This window comes from Strigops habroptila, chromosome 1, assembly GCF_004027225.2.
Source record: "Strigops habroptila isolate Jane chromosome 1, bStrHab1.2.pri, whole genome shotgun sequence".
In the NCBI taxonomy this organism is placed as follows: domain Eukaryota; kingdom Metazoa; phylum Chordata; class Aves; order Psittaciformes; family Psittacidae; genus Strigops; species Strigops habroptila.
This window is the reverse complement of record NC_044277.2, coordinates 23,376,315-23,382,314: the sequence shown is the minus strand read 5'-3', so window position 1 is coordinate 23,382,314 and position 6,000 is coordinate 23,376,315.

Below are 6,000 nucleotides of genomic sequence, written 5' to 3'. Positions count from 1 at the left end.
TTTGCTATTGCACATACCAGACTTTCTCAGGCAAGAGTGCTGACTCTCTCCCCTGTACTTCACTCACAGGTCTTTCTCAGAAGGTCTCACCTGCTCTGAATTGCAGGTATGTGAGGGTATGGTTGCTGTCTGTGATCAGTGCTATCTGCCAGAGAAGCACAATTGTGCTGAAAGCAGCACCAGGGACCAGGACATGTCCTTTCAGCCCTGTGTACCAGTAACCAGAGTGGCATTCTGCTGCACTTATCCCACCCAGCAGTTCTGTCCATCACAATCTCCCTCAAACCAGATAAGGCATTGACTCATCCAGCTGGATTATATGTAAGCCGTTTCAGACTGAGGACCTTCACATATTTGTCACATGCTCCAGACTGTTCCCAGGCTCTCTGGGTTTGTGTTCAACTGCAGAATAGTACTTGGAAGCTGAAGGAACCCAAGCTTTGTGTGTTCTCGGTGAAGGGCTTGGCAGGGCATGATTTGTAACAGCAGTATATTGTTCTTGCTTGGCTTTAAATCTTAGCTCTGCACTTCCTCAAGCAACTATCTGACATGCCAGAGCTTGGGGGAAGGACGATGGCCCTCAGATATCTGATGGTAGTTTTCAGTGGTGGTCACTGTGCAGAGCTGAACACTCTCCAGTTTGGACCCACCTGTGGCAAGGGCACTGTGCTGGCACCACGTTTACAGGCACTGGTAAGTCTTCCAGGCATTTGGTGTGGGGCTGTATCAGAACCGAACCCCCCAAACAATACTAGTTTTCCAGGATGCTCGATAAGGTTTTTAAGCCATAAATTTCTTCCCAGAGTTCACCATTACAAGAAACTTGTCTATCCTCTGCTGGTTGGGGCAGGCATGTAAGTGACACCCCCTCATATACTGAAATCTGTCTGTATGCTGTGTTCGCGAGACTTCTTCTCCAGGTGTTTTATTTTCATTATATAGCATTTAAATTAGTGTTACTGTTTGTTTAAATTCTTTGTAGCAGGTCTAATTATTTCTAAAGCTGCTTGGGGCCTTTTGTCATGCTTTTTTACTATTTTTCCTCGTCTGTTTAGGCTTAAGCACTCTGTATATGATAAAAAATTGTTTTATTTTCCTGTAAAACACCTTGGATACTGAATACAACCCATATGGCAGTGTGAGGAAATAGCATCTCCCAAAGAGGGTGTTGAATGTGCACAAATATGTGCTTGTTTTTTACTAAGGGCACCTGCCAGAACCCTGCTGACACATCGAGTGTAAAAAAATATTTGGCATCAGTCATCTCCTCCAAAATTTCCTTGTAGATATTGGAAAATATTCTGTTTCATGTATTTATTTAATTCTGCATGATATTTCCTGGTCCTCATAGCCACATCTATACTGGAAAAGTAAACATGCTGTGGCATGTTCTCTAGTACCAAAGCCAACTGGAATGGATATGGGCTGAGTCCATGTTAGTTAACTTGCTATCTCTCAAAACAGTGAGAAGTTAGGAGGGATGGGCCCTGGAATGATTTAATTTACTTATAGAAGCATAATTTGAAAGGACTAAATTGGAAGTCAGATTGGGCACTATCTAGCTGCTTTATAGCAAGAGGGAGGTGGCAAGTGCAGTAAGCGGGTAGATGATGGCAGGGGGACAAAGAGGAGAATAAAAAAAATGTCATCCTTTCCTGCCTGAGAGTGGAGGCAATTCAGGGCAGCACAGATCACCCCGAGCATGCTTCTGCTACATGGTCACAGGGCTGGCCAGCTCAGCTGAGTGAAAGCTCAACTCTGCTCTTGTGCATGTGGGTCTGCAGTGCCCCAGAGCAGAATGCAGAGACCTGTAGAGGACAAGTATCCTGAGGCAGAAGCTGGTAGCACAGAGGAAATATTTTACATGCAAAACCAGGTCACTTCTGTCCTTTCTTCCTTGCCTCATGGGATGCTGTGTTGGCTGGGTCTGCGCTGTTTCCTGTTCAATAATATGAAACACGCTGGGCTGGGTCTTGGTGTTTCTGGAGAGGGGAAAAAGGGGACAGGATCAAACAGGCTGTTGCAGGGACCTTGCACAGTAGCTGCCAAAGGAGGCAGCATTTGCAGACCAGCTGCAGGCTAGCGGGTGCTGGGACAGATCAGTCTCACAGACTCATCCTTGAGTAGATGCTGGGCAGAATTCGGTTCCCTGGCCGTGAGTGGCAGTGGGTTGGCAGTGCTGGAGCGAGTGTGGGGTGGACGTTGGAGAAGTGTTTCTGCAGTGCCTGTGTTGGCAGTGCCTTGTCTGACCCACAGAGGGACACGCATGGGGTGACCACCACTGACCACAGCACTGCCTGGGGCTTCGAGATGCGTGGTGGTGTTGGAGAGGGCTGGGTGCTCCTGGCTCTGCTGGCCGTTCCCAGTAGGCCTCCTTGATGAAACCCCAGGGGATCATCAGAGAGTTAGGCAATAGGTACCATTAGGTCTACATAGTGACAGCAGGGACAATATAGCACATAGACAATCTGGGCAATGAGTATGTTCAACTCCTGTATTAGTCGTTGTATTTATTTATAGCTAGGGGGGCTTTCTTAGAGCCTCTCTTGCCATGCTTTTTCATCCTTATTTTATGACACTCTGTTCTAGAAGTTTCCCTTGATTTCCTAAGCATTTTGTCCATTGGTCTCTTAGTGAGACCAAGAATTTGGCTTATTTTTAAGCCAATGAAAATTTCACCAAGACATAATATATTACATTTAGATTTGGTAAACTGTTTTAGCCAAAAATGTCAAGGGTTCTGTTAATTACTTTGAGTGCAACATTTTTCTGTTTGGTTTAATTTTGGTTTATTTTATTTTTCAAAATGCATTCAAAACTAAGGTGCAATCGAAATATGTTAGAACAGAATTTGTTTTCAAGTAGAAGGTTAGATCTAAAACATTTGTTATAGTTTTTTTAAAAGTAAGCTTGAATACTTTATGCAAGACTGACTAGAATGTGAATAGGCATTGATTTAAACATTAACTTATTTAATTTTCTTTCTCTTTTGTACCTCTTCTTGTCTAAATGCCTCTGTACAGATATTTATACGTATTGTTGGCAATCACCAAGTAAGAATGTAAAACTACACGGCTGAGTTATAGTTGTTATTTTAAATTGGCTACTTGTAGCAGTAATCATTTAAGAGTTAATAGTAGCTGTTATATCTAGCTATGTACTTATTTGGTGTAGCCCCAGTATATATTCTGCAAATGCCCCAAAATGATATTCTGCGCTTAGATGCAAGTAGCTGAAAGAACTGTAGTCCATGAAGGAGCACACACCAAGCCCATTGCATACAAACATCTGAGTCCTTACCTAAGACAAAACCATTAAGCCCTCTTTCCCCCCAGCTTATGTTTTACAACATCTGAAAATGTTGTGGAGTCAGCTGTCGGTGGTCTCTGGGCAGCGGGGAGGGTGAGGCTCTTCCCCAGAGCACTGCGCCAGTCCCAGATTTGAGACAGGATCTGCATTGTGCCAAGCGTGGGGATGCTCCTGGACTGTGACTCCACTTCAGGGCTGCCCATGTGCTTTGCAGAAGCTGAGTCCTGTCCCAGGAGCAGGGTCCTGGGGACCACATATGGTCCCTTGGGACAGACGCCCACTACAAAGGGTGTTTAAGGTGGCATATTCTGTGCAAGCACTGGGGCTGGGAGAAGTACCCAGCAGTGACCTGATGGTAGCAGGGCTTGAACAGCACTGCGCAGTGTGCTGGACAGGGTCAGTGCCAGGTCTGCCACACCTGAACCATGCTCCAACATGAGACAGTGATGTGCCCTGTCCCTCTCTCCTTTCCTTATGCCACCCTTCTGTTTCCTGTGCATGTTATTCATAAGAAGACATCAGCTTCTTCTGAAGGATATCTGGAGCAATTTCAGCCTGGTTGGGTAAATACATTCTTCATGGAGACCAAGGTTTTCTCATTGAAAGCCATATTGGGCTTTACCTAGTAAATCACAGATAGTAGGTCTAATATTGAGCAACTATCAGGACCATCAGCTCTCCCTGACCTGGGGTAATGTGAGGCAGGAATTTAGTCTTCCCCTACAAGTATGAGCTCCTCTTCAGCCCTGTTACCTCCATCACTGGGCTCAGAAGCAAATTGCCAAGCTGCAGCATGGTCTGTAGGTCTCCGTCTGGGTATCTTGTGTAGCTGACAGCATTCACTGACACTCTCTCCATAACCCTCAGTAACACATTCAGCTCTTCTGATTTCCTAGGCCCTCATTGCTTTGATGATTTAGTCTCCTCTTTGATTCTGGCCCCAGGGTTGGAAAAGTGAATGCTGCCAACCTGCTTGGAGCCTACAGGGTATTTTACGATTAATAGCATCCCTATTGTTTCCTCAAAGACCACTTGGTATTTTCAGCCTGAACTTATCTTTGCCATTGTTTCATTTCCTCTTTGTTTCCCCTAACAGCCTGTTTTGATTTAACTCTATGTGGTCAGGCATGACACAGATTAAACTGAGTTGTGTATAGCATTTGAAAAGCGCATGAACAATTGTCTTTATGTGGTTACAGTTTGCACACTGATACTTGCTTTGCATAGTACCCTCGCTGAATTGCCATAAGACCTGCACCTGCAGACTGGTACTAGCTGGAAACCTGCATATTTGCACCTCAAAGTGCCTGGCAGCAAGCACAAAACTGAGTTAGTCAGTGCTTGCGCTGAGGGCTTTCTTCTAGTGCTTTTTCTCAAAAGAAAATTGGCTTTTGTCAAAATATTTTCTGGGAACGTCTGCTTTTTGCAGAGACTTTTATTGAAGTTTATTTTTCCCAGTTTTCACCACCATTACTGCTCACTTTCCAAACAATATTAATCACCCCAACAAAAAATACTGACCTCAGCTCTTGAAAGCGTACCCCCTTAGGTGTCTTCTTTATGAGCTACGAAAGTCTGCATGAGGCTGCCCAAACATATGTTTGTGCATTTAACATCTCTCAAAACCTGGCAGATGTTACCTGCTCTATCATGTTACAGTGTGGAGTTTTCAGGTGTAATTCCTATGTCTGGAAAACTTTCCCCTGCACAAAGTGTGGGCTTGTAGCAAGTTGATCTTTTGCTAGCACGATCTAGCGCTAATCTCTTGGCCCACCTCCATGAAACTGACCAAACCCAAATGGAGCCCTTTCTCAGAAAGGTACTTATTCTGTTTCTTTAGTGAGGGATAATTAATAGGCTTTGGATTCCCACCAGCCATTTGAGTAAATGGATGGGACAGCAGGAAACAAAGATGAGTAAGGCTCGAGTCAGAAGTTCTTAGAAAGAGAAGACCTCTTCTGCTTCGACATTATTTTGGTTGCTTATCGCTTCGTGATGTACAAAAATTGGCTCCCAAGCTATCATGCTAATAAAGGGCTGCATTTTTTTGTGAATCTTGCTCCCCTGGCTTTTTCTGAGCTTCCACCAGGGATTAATTTGGCCCAAAGCATCCACTCACAACTCCTATGGTTGCGGGGGTAGGCAGGCTTTCTGGCATGTGCTATGCCGAGTCATTACAAATTTGGTCTCTGGGACACAGCTGTGCTGGGGCTGCTGCTCTCTCTCACAGACACTTCATGCAGCCTCAGGCCGCTGACGCTGCTCGCCTCCTTGCTGTGTTTCCACCTCGCGTCCCTCGCTGGGCCAAAACACAGTGATTGCTCTGCTTTTCTCCCTGTCCTTCTTTGGCATCAGCAGCAAGGATTGCCGGGCTCCTGCCGATGGCCACCCTCATCCTCTGCATGCAGGTGTCTGCCAGAAGCTATTCATTCTGCTGTGTCACACACAGCTTGCTTTTGGGGAGATCCTGGAGGTTGCTTCTTATAAAGCAGACAATGGAGTTTGAAGCAGCACTGGGTACCTGACTAATACATCTAGGATCTCAGATCTTCCTCGGACAGTGCTAATATATGAGGGAGAACAGTCCAGTTATATATGAGGGAATCATGTGTCCAATTCCTGAGGCACTCCTTTTCTGATTTAATTATTTTAGATGTGGTAATCCAGATAAATAAAAGAGCTGATGGTTGT